Genomic DNA, 16,241 nt, shown 5'->3' with positions numbered 1-16,241 from the left:
GGGGGTCAAAATGTACAAAAAATGTAAAATTGGGGTTTTGCATGGGTAATATCATAGCTAAAAGTATTCTAATAGGCTCAATATTGGATAAGAGTAATGTCCTACCAAAGGGCTCTGACTGGCAAAAAAATGGACATTAAAATTATTTTTACTTTTGGAGTTCTGACCCCCCAAAGTTGGTCCTGGATGGATGAAGTTGCATTTTGAGGGCCCTATATCTTTTAAAGTAAAGGAGTTACAAGTTTTCTGATGCCAGATTTGAATTCTACACAAATAAGTACCCCAGGATACATACTTTTCAAAGTTGTAAAGGGTTCCCTTTATACATTTATGGACCTCCAAACGTCGTCTTTCGCGTTGCGACACATTTTTTACGCTGACCCCCCTAAATTTCAAATTGATGCCACGGGAAACGAAATGGAGTATGAAGCTCAAATTTTCGTGATTTTACTTTCTCATCAATATCTACCACCACACAGAAAAAGAAAAAAAATTGAAGGGGTGCTGCGGTGCACATCCCTGGAGTTGACATGGAATGGGTCCTCTGTAACCTAGTATGATTACCCATGAAACAGAAGAAGGAGGACTGGGAGGTCAAATACCCTTCTTAGACAACCTCGCAAAGAAGAATTTTAATTTTGTTATTTTTTATTCAAAATGTTGAAAAAATATTAGTTATAACTGCCGGGAAGGGTTGCTGTCCATTTGAAGTTAAAATAACAAGGTAAAGTGAAAGAAACCCCACGGGTTATTTTGACCATTTAACATGCAGTTCTATGGGAGGACATATTATCATAATTTTTAAATTATGATAATATGTCAAACATTTGGCCGATTCCATTTAGGTGCAAGTTGGGACATGTGTAAACATTACAAATATGCAAAACAATCAGGCTTGAAAAAATTAACCAATTTCATAAAATCGTACATTATGGCTTTAATTGTGTACCGGAAAAAGACTCATACGGACAACATCCATTAGAACATAAAATCAGTGTTGTGAATAGGCTCATGGACAGGAAAGAAAAAGTAGTCACAGAACCTGCGGACAAGGTTATTGAAGAGGGAAAATAAAGCATACGCTGAAGCAATGAGGATACTCTGATTGGGCCTTCAACAAGAAACGCGAGGACAAAACCGGTCAGCAGAAAAAGTCCAATAAGAAAAACGATATGAACAGGAAAAGTCGGTTGGTCGTGGTTCCTTTTTGTTGAAGGATTATCACACAAAGTCAGGAGCATTTTTAATAAGCATGATGTTGCGACAGCCTTGAAACCACACAAAACAACATGCAATATTTTAGTTCAACCCAAGGACAAACGGGACAAATCGCAAACATTGGACTGTGCAAGAATTGTAACAAGACCTACATTGGTGAAACTTCACGCTTGTTTGGCACACGTCTCTAAGAACATCAAGAAGAAGCGGAGAAGGCAGCACTCGGTCACAGAGGAAACAAACAGTATTGGATTGTTGGGTAATAATTTTCCAACGTTTTTGCAATGTACTCAAGCCACCATATTAACTGACAGTGACGTCAGTACTTTGTGGCAGTTACTTTGAGTGTGTAAACAGGTCATTCTATTGGGTCATTCCCTCGGGGAAGCCATATGGACTAATATCCCGGGCCAATGTCGCTGTTCTTTGTAACGGGAGTTTCACAATCAATGCCCATGTGTCCATCAAGGTAACAAGATGCAACAAGACTTTTTTAAAATCATTTTACATATTTGGATGGGCAGTGTGGTGGGATTATTTTAAAATCAGTATAAAGATTAATCATCTTTCCAGTAAATTGGTAATGTTAGAACATTATATTACAAAATGATGTCACATAGACAATTTGTTTGACCAAATGTAGTAAGTTGAATTGCATAATCAATGATAAACAAACTTCTACATTCTCACAAAGTTTAAGAACCAGATTCAATTAGTCATCTCACTAATTCATCTGACACAGCATCGTTTTTATATACAGCCGTTGGGAGAAGATGTTCTATGATTTGGCATACCGGCGTGTCACGTGGCGTCGCCATAGACCAACATGTATCTGCAGGAAATTATGATTTGCCATACTTTCGTATCGTCGGGCAGGTGTATGATGTGACGTATCACATTATAATGGTATAGGAAGTCGTTTTTGATTAATTTGGCATAATGGTGTATAACTTATGGTGTGACCTAATTGCTCCTAATTCCCCGCGCCGATGGGCATTTGAAGAAAAGCATGAAATCACTCAATTATATTTACCTTACTTTAAATGGTTGTGATATTTCCATGAAAACAAGTATTCAAGCAATGATAGTGTGTAATATAATAAATAAATGACAATTAGAATAAATAATAGTTTGCAAGACATGGAACGATTCGTTACCGGAAGTCGGGAATATTGATTTTCAGATATAGCCAAACAAAGACAATAATCTCTTTTGTTGACTATTGTTTTGGAAACACTTCAACTGTTTTTATCTTAAGAACTTGCCGCTTTGCCACTCTGACGACGATTTTGCTTCAATGCGCAGTCGCAACCGAAACACTAGATGTGACCACCGCTTTGCCCAAGCGGCAGCATCGCTAGGAGTTCAATTCAAGTCAACTCGGGAGCGGTGCCGCTCTAACGTATGAGAACATAATTCGATTTTGGCGATACTGAGCGGCAACATTGGCTTTCATAATATTATGCCGCTTCCACTTACCGGTCGGTGTACCGCTCCGCTTGCAGAAAAAGTGCAAGCGCCATGATGAAGCGTCACCCCCCTCAGTGGCAAGCGGCAGAAAGTATGAAGGCAGCAAAAACGTTTAATTTAAATGGTGTTTTGTGCAAAAATGTAAATGCTTTATACAATTATTACAAAAAACTGAAAATTGAATATGCCCGACTTCAGACTGATTTTGCTTGATCATATCGCATGCGTATTTTAAAAGCAAATTTACCTTTGGCACTGGCGCGTTAACATAGAGAGCAGCCCGTTTGCTACTTCTTACTGCTCCGAATCCGTTGGATACCCGGCATTTTAATGTAGAGTCGTTGTCGTATGTGGTTACGTACATGACGGTAAGACTAGCGCCAGAAGAGTCCACTTCAGACTTCACGTTTAATCGTGCCGATGGGGGATCTCCGTTTAACAACCAGCTGTATGTGTTTTTAGGATATGCTGTGCGGGATTTGCAGGTAAAAGTAGCGTTATCACCGTCTGTCACGGTAAGGATTGACGGATTGATATCGACTATGGGTGGAATTCGCAGAGGAGTAACTGTACAAGATGCGGGTTCTTCCGGGTCTTGATTGACGTCTGGTGAAGTAGCAACACATTTAAAGTTCAAATAATTTTGAGGTTCGTTTAAGTTCAAGGTGATACTCAAATTAGATGTCTGGTTAGGTCTACTGTTTGTCGATATCTGTAACATATCAGGTCTATACCATGTTAACAGAGCCGGAGCTTCAATAGTGCAATTTAATTGCACTTTGTACGGTCCTGTGTATGACCATTCTTCGACGACTGAGGATGAGCAAACTGGAGTGTGAATTCGTATTTTGACTTCGTTGAGGGGATACATCTGATCATATCTATGCACGCATTTGTATGCATAACCTACATCTACTTGGGTGACTCTTCGAATCCGAAGAGTTATGTTTGAGGAATGAGTGGCTAAACTGAATCTATGTCGCTCCCAAGACGGTAATCCACCCTGATATAAGGTCGTGCAGCTACTAATGTTTTGCAATGTCGTTCCCCAATATCGTATCCATGAAATATCTTTACACTGCGTATTTGGAGGTATCTCACATATCAATCTCGCAATGCCGCCATTCACAACATCCACATATTCAAGCTCATTAGCAATGATGCACTGCCATATTAAGGCAATGCAGACCAGAATAACAGCATACATACTTGCAAAAGAGCTTCTCTTTCCCGTCAAATGTTACTTTTAAGCTATCAGATTTTTAATCATAAACAGCAACTTTTCGGAGTGTGCGTAAATGATGATCTGAAACAACTTTATGCGGAAACGCGTTAGACGGAAACATAACACAACCATGAAATCAACCAGAAAGAGGAAGTAATGATTATTATGTTGTTGGAATGAACACAACATTATGACCATGGTTTCATAGAATTATAACTTTTGATCATATCGTTAAAAGGTGTCTTAATAAGAAATAATTGTGTATTGTCTAATATTTCGTTGTATATCCATTGCCACACATAATATCACTACTCCGACCACTAACAATATGGCTCTCAAATTGCTTGAAAAGCCAATTGCGATACGAATCACCATTCTCCACTGCTTGATCTTCAGTTAATGGAATGCTGCAACATGTTCCCCTGTCCCCCAGGAATAGCGTCCATTAGTGTATAAAGAGACAAATAGTTCAATACTCAGGACAGCTACTTCTGGTTATGTAAGAGTCAAACCCATACTCTACTGTATCTCCTCTCAAGTTGAGAGTAACGCCATGTTGGATTTTGTAGTGGCAGTCTCAAATCAGTGTGTTCACGTGGTTGCGTCGGCAGCGTACGGACAAATCGCCCTTCTATACGTGTGTATACGCCCCGCGGGATTAGGTTAGCGTGCGCGAATTGAATCTGCCACTATGAAATCCAACATGGCTTTACTCTCAACTTGAGACGTAAACATGGTAAAGGTGTTTAAGTAAAGAAAACATCTTCCGTAACAAACGTTTATTTTGGATTTTTGTTTGATTGAAAGATTGAGTAGTTACTTATTGTGCCAGGTGTACATGTAAAGGAAAATGTAAGGATCGAGGGGCTTCGTTAATATAGGTGTTATATGGGACACGAAAAGAGAGAATAGAAATATATATAACTACAAAAGTATATCTGTGATATTTGAATTCTTCTACACACTCGCTATGGAATGAGCAATGCGACAAAAAAATGAAAGTGACAAACTTTTACAAAAGGAAAATTACAAACCTGTTTATCTACTTCATTAATTTATTCTTGTTCATTGATTGGCTAAAAGCGGATCACAGGAACAAAAATAGTTCTATACCATCAGTACTCCCATCCGTAAATACAGCCTGTCTCAAAAAAAATTGTGCAAGTAAAAAGCGCCCTCTGTAGCAATTAGAAAATACCGTTGTGATATAATGTTTACATCAACGTCAAGGGCATAGTATTAGCTCTCAAATGCCATTTAGTCTGTTCAATTTGCTTGTTTTAATCTCGAGATATGCTTACTTAACAACGAAAGGGTAAAATCACAATTGTGCCACTTTTACTAGGAAAGAAGGCTGTACATGTAAATCAATGATAGCATCAAGTTTATCAAGAGTTCCTTCGTGAAATCAAAAGAGTGCATCAATTACACAACAATACAAAATTGTTTTTAGTGTTTTATCATGATAAAGGTATAATGATTCTCTTTTTCCACGACAAATTAAACGATAAATAAATATTTCACATTCTGCTGTAAAATTAAATACATGTGCATGTCAATGATTTTACCATGGTAAATACTGTTCTCTTTGTCATTCAAGACATGTTAGAAGACAAACAAATATTGCACACTTATATAGGTTAATGAACTTTGACAAGTTCATAAAATTTGACAAATTAATGAAATTAGACAAAATAATGCACGCACGCTGGTGTTGATGCGTCTAATGCACGAGCCCCGAAGGTAGGAGTGCATCAGACGCATCAACATCAGCTATCATTGATTTACTGTACTTTATTTGAAGTTTATGAACTGAAGACCTGAATGTTGAGGAACTTTCCTCTCTCTGGTTCTCTATCACTTTGCGGCAGCGATTCTTCCTCCCGCGATCTCCCTCGAGAAGATTTGGAAGAATCGTAGGACCTCCCAATTTCACATAATCCCGTGCATCCTTGATTTTTTTTTGACCAGCATGTTCTTGTTTGTGGCTAGTGGGGGACAGTACACTTTCTCTTCCATTATGGACCACACATTTTCAACTGGATTGAGGTCAGGGGTGTTTCTTGGCCAAAGATCCTTGTAATATTATGTGACTATAATCCCTTTAAATCAAAGAGGCAACCGGAAGTTATTTGTTCACACTACATAAAATGGTCTGAAAATGAAAAAATATTGCTCCAATTTCACGGAGAAAGTTTCTACATGGAGGCTGACATGTTGTCTTGAAAATTCATTGATACCCAGATGTTTAGTGCTAACAATAACTACCTGAGGGCACCATAACTGATCATCTACCTAGTCCATACTTATCCGAATCACCCTATAATACCACTGAGCCGTAAATGGTATTTTCAAAGTCCCGGATGAGCCGTAAATGTCGAATAATTTCCTTTAACATATCAATGACCAATGAAGTATATAAAACAAATATATTCTGCATTTCTTCGAGGTTCTGGTTAAAGCTATGGTCCCTTGTTGACGACGTTGAGACTACTGCGCCCCCTCTAGACTACTCCGTAGTCCACTTGCCCATTGTGCATACTAGCTCATACTCTGGATATTGCATTTAAGCTTAAAACTCCGATTTAATTCATTTGAGCACAATTGATAGATTTTCACAACTGATCATCTTTTCAGTCACCGTACTCCCTCTGTTTGTTAGCTTCCCAAGTGGACTACTGACTTTGGATTGCGGTTTACATGCTTAACACGGCTGTCTATGAGCTTCTATGGATGAGATTGTCGGGTTTCTGGCCTACTAAAATTGGCCATGATGTAATGCATCTTTAAATGGATCTGGCTTGTGATTGGTCGCCCAGATCTCGTTATGGTTTAACTCCTTCGGGCACCTGCCATTACCATTAATAACTACATGGTACACAACTATGCGACCTTTGTGTTGGCGGGAACATGAGCGCGTCTTGTACCATGCTTGTATTTCCAGGCTTTGTGCGTGCGGTTAATTGGATTGATAAACAAGTATGATTGACAGTGTTTGTGTTAGGGATCAAAGTTCCGTTTAAAATGCAATGTCCATAGTCGATTTTTAACTGGGACTTATGCGATTAATAAACTGGTAGATTCTAAAATCAGAATTGTTCAGTATTGAAGAGCTAATTATAATTATGACATTTTATTATGATGTTGCATTCAATAATATAAGCCTACGTATACTTTACTTTTACTGTCACTAATATAATTATATAAACTTTTTCATAACAATTTTATACTAGTATTTTGATGTAATAAATATCAGTATAATTTCGAGTTCAACTGAATGCTTTCATCATGATTAATAACATGTTTTATTTATCAAAAATCGACTATGGCATAGTCTACGCCCCCTCGGGTACTATACTATTGATCTTTCTTCCGGCCCATAATTTTAACCAGAACCTCCCATTGGCAGTGTATTTGTATAATACTTACAAGAAGAAAGTGCCACATTTGCATGGATGGGTGTATACATTGAATCTTTGTTTCTCGGATGACGGTAATCCACCCTGATTAGGCCTATATCTAGTAGTACAGAAACTAATGTAATGCGATGTCGTCGTTCCCCAAAATCGCATCCATAGAGTGTCCTTACACTTTGTATTTGGAGGCATCACATGTCAATTTCGCAACACTGTTGTACAAATTTGAATTCTCTGACCTCTTAAACCTATTCAAAGACACTAAAATCATCATCATATCTGCTTTAGAAGCTAAGATACAGCTAATTATATGTTGTGGCGGCCATTTTGGCGGCCATCTTGGATTTCAGTGTGATTGAAGACATCAGTGTGTTAGATTTGTACAAATTTGAATTCTCTGACCTCTTAAACATATTCAAAGACACTAAAATCATCATCATATCTGCTTTAGAAGCTAAGATACAGCTAATTATATGTTGTGGCGGCCATTTTGGCGGCCATCTTGGATAAAACGAATTCCCCAAAGAGGATTTTTTTCGGATTTTGGATATGATGTTCTAGGATATATTCTGCTTGTCTGGTGCAAAAATCAGCTTTTTACCAATTTTTTCCGGGTAGCCACTGTTTTTCCTCTTCAACGACCATACTATACATCATGACTTTACTTTCAAAATGAGACTTTTTCGTTCTGAAAATTGGGCGCGTTGCATGGACTTAGACATGAGGTAAGATCAGCATATTTCAACGTAGCATCTGCGTTTTATTCTACGCTGGAATCCTAAATGGGAAATCGCAATGTCATTTTTGTACGCAAAGTATCACACACATTTCAATCTCTGTGTATGAATATTGCGTTTAAATTTAGTCCATTTTAACACATCGCTCTACCTTTATTATAATGATTTATTACAAACAAAAAGGATCATAATAATAATTAGACTTTCCTTCATATGTTCATTATCTTTAACATTAACATATTGTGAAATGGACAAATTTTGTGCATTTTCAACGATGTATCTACGTCGATTTCGCACGTGGAATATCTTCAAAAATAGCTAAATAAGTGACCTCACTTCGATACAGGAGAGTGGTTTTGAATAGATGTCTACGTTTGGAAATCGCAATGTCTCTAATAGGATTGGCAAAACTTACGTTACTTTTATAAAATAAAACAAGAAATCGCGGATGAGGGAAATGAAAGGTATTAAATCATAAAGATAATACATGTATTTCTATTGAACCATGACAACAAAACTTTTATGGCTAATGCAAACAATGTTTTGATAATAAGTATCGACCACGTAAGCCGTAAAAACAAAGAGTTTAAACTAAACTAGATTTCGCGGATGAGGAAAATGAAAGGTATTAAATCATAAAAATCATTAAATCATAAAAATAATATTTCTATTGAACCATGACAACAAAACTTTAATGGCTAATGCAAACAGTGTTTTGATAATAAGTATCGACCACGTAAGCCATAAAAACAAAGGGTTTAAATAGAGATCGAAAGTATCATTGGTTTGGCGCTTTATCAAAACAAGATCTTATCAGATAGATATCATGGTTACATCATTGGAAATAAACATCTCAAAAAAAAAACTAACCTCCCTTAAATAATTACCATTATTCAAGAACGGGTGATTTTATTACAAATTTGTAAAATGCGTTGGAAGCAGAATTTATTTCTGCACATTTGTAGCAATTGACTAAATATTGACGTCACAGCGTACATTTAAATCAATGTAGCCCAAGATTTGAAAGTTGCAGTAAATTCTATTGATTTTGCATTCAGTATAATGGAAGGAAATCTGTGTAATGATATCTGAGTGGTTTTGTATTGTAAAAATTTGTATGTAAGTGCAACTTTCAAATCTGTATCTCGCTACATTAAAGTGACCGATGTTTTATTGTTTTCTGGCCTATCGTATCAAATGAGGTGTCAAAATGCGCAGAAATAAATTCTGCTTCCAACGCATTTTACAGATTTGTAATACAATAGCCCCTTTTTGAATAATGGCCATTATTTAACGGGGGGGCTAGTTACTTTTTTTGAGATGTTTATAAAAGCACGAAGAAATCTAAACTAATTACAATACTTCCTCAAAATATCTGTTTGGGTTAACCATGTTATGGCTATTAGGCGACGAAAAAACTAAACCCTGTTCTACGGGCACGACCGATCCAGATATTGATATATATAAAATTGGATGGTTCAAACCCAATACACAAATTTATTGGTCGAGCTATGAGTTATAAAATATTGGCTATGAGTTTTAAAAGATTGGACTCGACTTCGTCTCGTCCAATATTTTTAAACTCATAGCGAGACCAATACATTTTGTATTGGGTGAAAAAAACCATCAAATTTTATCATTATTATGTTTTCAGAATCTTTTCTTGGTCAAAAACATGACTTTTGGTAAAATAATGTGATTTTTTAAGGTCAAAAATGTGATTGTTGTTGAATGAGCAAGTCAAAAATGAATTTTGGTCAAAAAATTGTAGAAAACTAAATTTTTGGGGGAAAAGTGAGCCTATCCAACACAGTCCAAGTTTTGAGTCCAAGTGTTGATTATATTGAACTCTTCAACTCTGTACAAAGTATAGGAAGGAAGATTGTGAGAACATAATAATGAACAAATTGGGGGAAAATCCTGTACAAATGAATACCGACCCAAATTTCAGGAAAATTTTTTTTTTTTTGTATTTTCCCATAATACGTAAAATATTTACAGATTTTGGTGATTTTTTGGCCACTTCAAAAAAAAAGAGAAAAGAAAGCCCGACCGACCGACCGTAATTGAAGGGTCCGTCCACCCGTCCAACCGTACTATTTTTCGTCGCCCTACAGATAAACATTTATTTACTTATTTTAAAATTGTCCTTCGCGAGTTGAAACATGGACTATATAGATGTCAAAACCGAAAAAAATAGATGGGTTTGGTCAATAGTTAAACAGTTTTTGCCCCGCTGTAACAGTGACAACAATCATCTTATTTTATACCACTTGTTTTGCCGAATTTATCGTTTTTTTCTCAGAATTAGTCATTTTAATCGATATTCTCTTAAATCGATATTTTTACTACAAATTCTTATTCTAAGAGCTGGTACTCAAAAGCATCAAAATGTCACTTTTTATATAGACTTTTTACATATTTCTGCGTACACCGTTACTTCTTCATTGGAAATAATGTCATTTTCTGCTGCATTCTGCTCCTCAGAAAAATGAACATCCGCATAAGTGAGTTCCTCCCCATTCTGTTGAATACCTTCTTCTGTTTCATTTTCACGCTGGTGTTTGAAGGTATCTTTGTGGCAATCCCAACTGGTTTACATTGATTATTGTAGCTTCTTTTCTTTACTGGAAATGCGTATACAACTTGGTCTTCCTTTTGGGCGCTTGTTGTGTTTGGTGGTGTATGAGATGGTCGCTTGCATAATGATGCATCCAGCTTAACACTACTTTGCGATGGAAGAGCTAAAGACGATTTGATACGTCTGGTTTTCGGTGTCTCATTTTGCGTGACACTTTCTTCTCCTACTGGTGTATTCATCTTTGCCTTCTTATCATGAGAACGTACAACTATCGATGGTTTATCTGATGTAGGGCCATCTTTGTATGTCTCACTCTCACCAGTGAGAGCAAACGAAGAAGAGCACTGACTGTTTCTATCCAGTGTTTTTACCATCAACTTCCCGCCTCCTTTTTGCAAAGGTAGAGCGTATATCACGTCCTCACCAGCTTTGGAATTTTGAGGATTTGTACCAATAAATATGGGGACGTTAGTTTCTGTTTGAGATGAATTGTTTTCTATAATCACCTCACCTACGTGGTAATTAGTAGTTTGTGAACATGTTTTCTTTCTGTTATTCATTAAAACCAACACAACGATGAGACCTACAATGATGATAAGCAAGCAGGTAGCACCGATAGCCCCTCCTATGAGAAGATTGTCATTGCTGCTGTCTGGTGGTGGTTGGTTCGAATCCTTTCTCTCCTGCTGCTTGTTGGAAGTAACATCTTTTGTTCTGGGCAAGTAAGTCTGAAAAATAATTGTGGGATACTTTTGTGATTAACGTTGTTATTTTCATGAAATGGAGACTAAATTTGAACTTTACGAGTAGGGGAGGTAGTTCCCAGTATCGGGGTCGTGCTGTCGCAAAGTGATCTCAAATCATGGGGTCACATGCCTATACAGGAATAGGGTTTGACATGCCATGAAAGTCTGGCATCAGTTTACAAGTGCCCTTACGTTCAAAAAAATCCGGTTGTGTTTCAGTTGGACTCCTCTGATTTAGTGCAATTATAAATAAAAACACTTCAGTAATGTGAATACCAAAATATAGAGCCATTGCTATAATTCGTGACGCTCCAGGTGGTTAGGTAAGAAAAGTTTTTTGTAATACTAAAAGGGTTAAACTCAATTGTACGAGATTTTCAGGTTTACTTGATGTTCAAAGCACCGTTACTTATATTATTGTCTTCAGTTATTCTGTCCAAACATGTCAAAATGGCACAACTAGCATTGATCTTTTTGAGATCATTGATAAAAACCGTACTGAAACTGCATGAATCCGCTGTAAAAGTACCCAACATTCCATTGTGTTTACGATTGTGTTCATATTTTGTGTATTTTTAAAGACAACTTACCGTCAACACTGGTGCGCTAACATACAAAGTAGCCCGTTTGCTGCTTTCTTCTCCGAATCCGTTGGATGCTCGGCATTTGATAGTTGAATTATTGTCGAAATTGGTTACGTACATGATGATAAGACTAGCGCCAGAAGAGTCCACTTCAGACTTTACGTTTAATCGTTTCGATATGGGCTCCCCATTTATCAACCAGCTGTATGTGTTTTGAGGATACGCTGTGCGTGATTTACAGGTAAAAGTAGCGTTATCACCGTCTGTAAGAGTAAGGGTTGACGGAATGATATCAACTATGGGTGGATTTCGCAGAGGAGTAACTGTACAAGATGCGGGTGCTTCCGGATCTTGATTGACGTCTGGTGAAGTAGCAACACATTTAAACGTTAAATAATTTTGCGGTTCTGTTGTATTAAAGGTGACATTCAACGTTGGGTTAGGACTACTGTTTATTGTTTTCGATATCTGTGACATATCAGGAGCATACCATGTTAACAAGATGCGGGTACATGGTTGACGTATTGTGAAGTACCGACACACGTAAAGTTCAAATAATTTTTAGGTTCCGTTAAATCCAAGGTGACACTTAACTTAGATGTTGGATTAGGTATCTTGTTTGTCGATATCTGTGACATATCAGGGCTATACCATGCTAACCAAGCCGGAGCTTCAATGGTGCAATTCAACTGCACTTCGTACTGTCCTGTGTGTGACCATTCATCGGCGACGGAGGATGAGCAAACTGGACTGTGAATGCGTATTTTTACGTCTATGATGTTTCTCTGTCTTCTTAACCGACATCTGTATGTATAGCCTGCATCTATCTGTGTCACTCTTTGGATCCGGAGGGTTATGCTTGAGAAATGTTGGACTAAAGTGAATCTCTGTCTATCTAGTCCACTTGATTGATATATACGAATACATGCGCTAAAATATTTCAATCCTGAATTCGTTTCCAAATATCGGGACCATAAAATGTCATTGCAGTCTGTATGGGGAGGTATCTCACATGTCAGTTCCGCATCACCACCATTCACAACATCCAAATATTCAGGATCATTAGCAAAGATACCCTGCCATAAGGCAATGCAGACTAGAAAACCAGCATACATTCTTGCAAAAGAGCTTCTTGTTCTCTCGTCAACTTTCTTTTTCAGCTACCGATTTTTAGCAGTTTCAATCGCAATAATATTGTTTTTATTATCACAACTTTATACAAACATGGCGGATATGCTTGGAACGGAAACATAACACCACCATGAAATCAATCGGAAAAAGTTTCTAGTATAAAATCACCGGATAAAATCATTGCGTGGTTGGAATGAACACATTATGGTTTCATCTCAGGGGCGGCTTCAAAACTATTACCGGCGGTTGATAGCGCGTTCCATTGTTTAGAACAATAGAAATCGGCCCGACCGGACGGAACCGGGCGAAACCGGCAGGGAACTGGCGGTTGTGTTTTGAAGCCGTCCCTTACCATTTTGATTTTTGTTATAAGTCTCATTTTAAATCCTTATTTCGCCGTTTTGTGGGAGAGTTTGTGTTGGAGCGTAGAATAGTGTCATATTAAGTTATATATTGGGTCATTTTGTTCGGTATGTCTAACGTCTTATGCATGTAAGCTATTCTCTTTCCACACATTATATGAAATTATTTCAACCACTAAAAATATGGCTGTCACAAATTGCTGGAAAGGCCAAATCGGCGGCTGTATTCCATAGTGGCGTATAGCGGGGCACCGCAAATAAACAACTTTTCGAGAAAATTGGTTTTGAAAAAATGCCAATTTAAAATCAAGCTGTGTAAATGAAACATTCATTATGTTTTGTAAAGGATGTGAAATTTCTGTAGTAAAGCTTTATTTTTATATATTTTTCAAAAGAAACTACGGAAAACACGCAAAACGCAATACCCTAACGTTAACCTTTCCGATCGCCGTGTAATCCCTACGGCGCTACTTTTCGTTGGCTTCATTCCATAGGTCCGATATGTCACTATGGAATGTAGCGAGGTGTACGCCACTATGACATGCAATGTTTTTCATTTTTGCCGGTATTTCTTAAAAGGGGGTACTACACCCCCAGCCAATTTTGTGCCTATTTTTTGCATTTTTCTCAAAAATTATAGCGCATTGGTGACAGGTAAGATATGTATATTATATGGGCAAGGACTACAACTACTGCACTGAAAATTCAGCAACTCAAGGCAAGTAGTTATTGATTTATTGATCAAATATTGGTTTTCCCTCACTTTTGACTGTAACTCCACAACTGTTGTCTGTTCTGAAATAAAATTTCCAGTGCAATAGTTGTAGTCCTTGCCCCTATAATATACATATCTTACTTGTCATCAATGCTCAATAATGTTTAAGAAAATGCAAAAATAGGCACAAAATTGGGCAGGGGTGTAGTACCCCCTTAATTGCAAAATGTGTATAAAAAGTGGCGCATGGCCAATACGCCATTATGGAAAACACATAATTTCACCACATTTAATTAATTATTTACTAATTAATTAGCTAATTTTGGCTGATGAGACTTGAGAAATGAAAGGGAATATCTTTAAAAACATATTTTTTTTAAATGGTAAAAGATCACTATACGCCACTGGAATGCAGCCGACGAATTGCGATAAGATACAGTATTCTCCCCTGCTCAATTACTTGGTGTTGGACTCCTGCCAAATATATAAAGAAAATAGTAATGTAATCATGATAATGCTAAAACCTTACAATATAATATGTTTCCTCATTAAATCAACATGCGATTCGTCACATCACAATCAACAGTTAACGCAAGCCTTTTAAAAGGTATCATACTGCAGTTACTGTTCATTTTCCTATACACAATACACAGTGTATGTTATAGGTATAGAGCATTGCCTAGTTATCGTCACTGTGTAAAAAATAACCGGCCAATATGTTTTGTACTCTCTGAAATTCTAGAAAATATAGTTTTGTAACATGTCCTAAATTTGTGGCTCATATAGATGTTTGAAAATATTCGCACTTTGGTGATTTAGTAAGGAAGAGCACGCATGGCCTGCAAAATTCCCTGTGTAAATCAAATGCAACTTTTAGTGAATATCACTCACTTGTGGACCGCTCTCTTCCGAAGGGCTTTAAAGCTAAACCACTTGACGAATATGTTTTGTACTTGCTGTCAATCAAGAATTCTGTATATATTACATGACGGCTAAAAACTGGGGCATCTGCAAATGTTCGTACCTCTCTGATATGTAAGTGACAAATAACAGCAAAAACAACTCCCATATTTGTCCATAACTTTGGTCAGTGGAAGGAGCCAGGGGATTTCAAGTGGGTGATTATTGATAGACAAGTACCATATTTGGGCATAAGTACAGTCAATCATTCAAAATGGAGGATGGGCTAGACCTTATCGATTGATTTTGCTGGAGTAATTTCCTGTTAACCAGGTTTAAGTACTGCAAAGGTCAAATAATGTTTGATGTGCAGAATAACTGGACTATATACAACGACAAATTTAAAGAAAATGATATAATAAAGAATGTACAATATATTTGTCACATACATGGTGTCTCTGAAAGAACTGTACTGTCAGAAACTTTAATATTTGGATATTTTAATGCTCGAATCAAACAAGGCCGAATAATTGGCGCACTGTCACAGTATACTTTTTGAATTTTGAAAGTTCCCGTCTCGTTTTTGAGATATAATAATATTACGAAAACAATACCTCATTTTCAAACCGTTCCACTGATTCAATGATTAATCAATGATTATTCGGAGTACCAATACCTTAGACCTCTGTGTGTTAAATGAATGTTATAGCATATATCGTCCCAGTTTTCAGGTTTAGGCTTGTACTAAACACAATGAGTGTTGCAAAAATATTTACATGATATGCATGATGTGTGCTTCAAGCATATGTGTACGTCATGAAATAGCTCACTAATAAGAATGTGTCGTCAAAAATAAATGTCGTACCTCAATGCTTAAGAAACAGTGCTTGGTACTCTGAAAACAGATCATCGATTGATTGATTGATTGATTGATTGATTTTGAGTCCGCATGAGAACAAAATGGTCTGTTTTAAGGTATATAGAAGCTGGCAGTCATGTTTGATTCGAACATTAAAAACCAAAACATTAAAATGTTGGAATTGAGCAATATATGTACGTAGAAACGTAATGATCAGGTTAGGAAAAATGGTACCTTCGCTTTGTATATTTATAAGAGGAAAGGTGAAACTGGCGACAAAAAATACGTAAGGAGTCA

This window comes from Amphiura filiformis, chromosome 19 (genome assembly GCF_039555335.1).
Source record: "Amphiura filiformis chromosome 19, Afil_fr2py, whole genome shotgun sequence".
NCBI lineage: Eukaryota > Metazoa > Echinodermata > Ophiuroidea > Amphilepidida > Amphiuridae > Amphiura > Amphiura filiformis.
The sequence above is the reverse complement of the archived record's forward strand: the minus strand, read 5'-3'. Positions refer to the sequence as shown.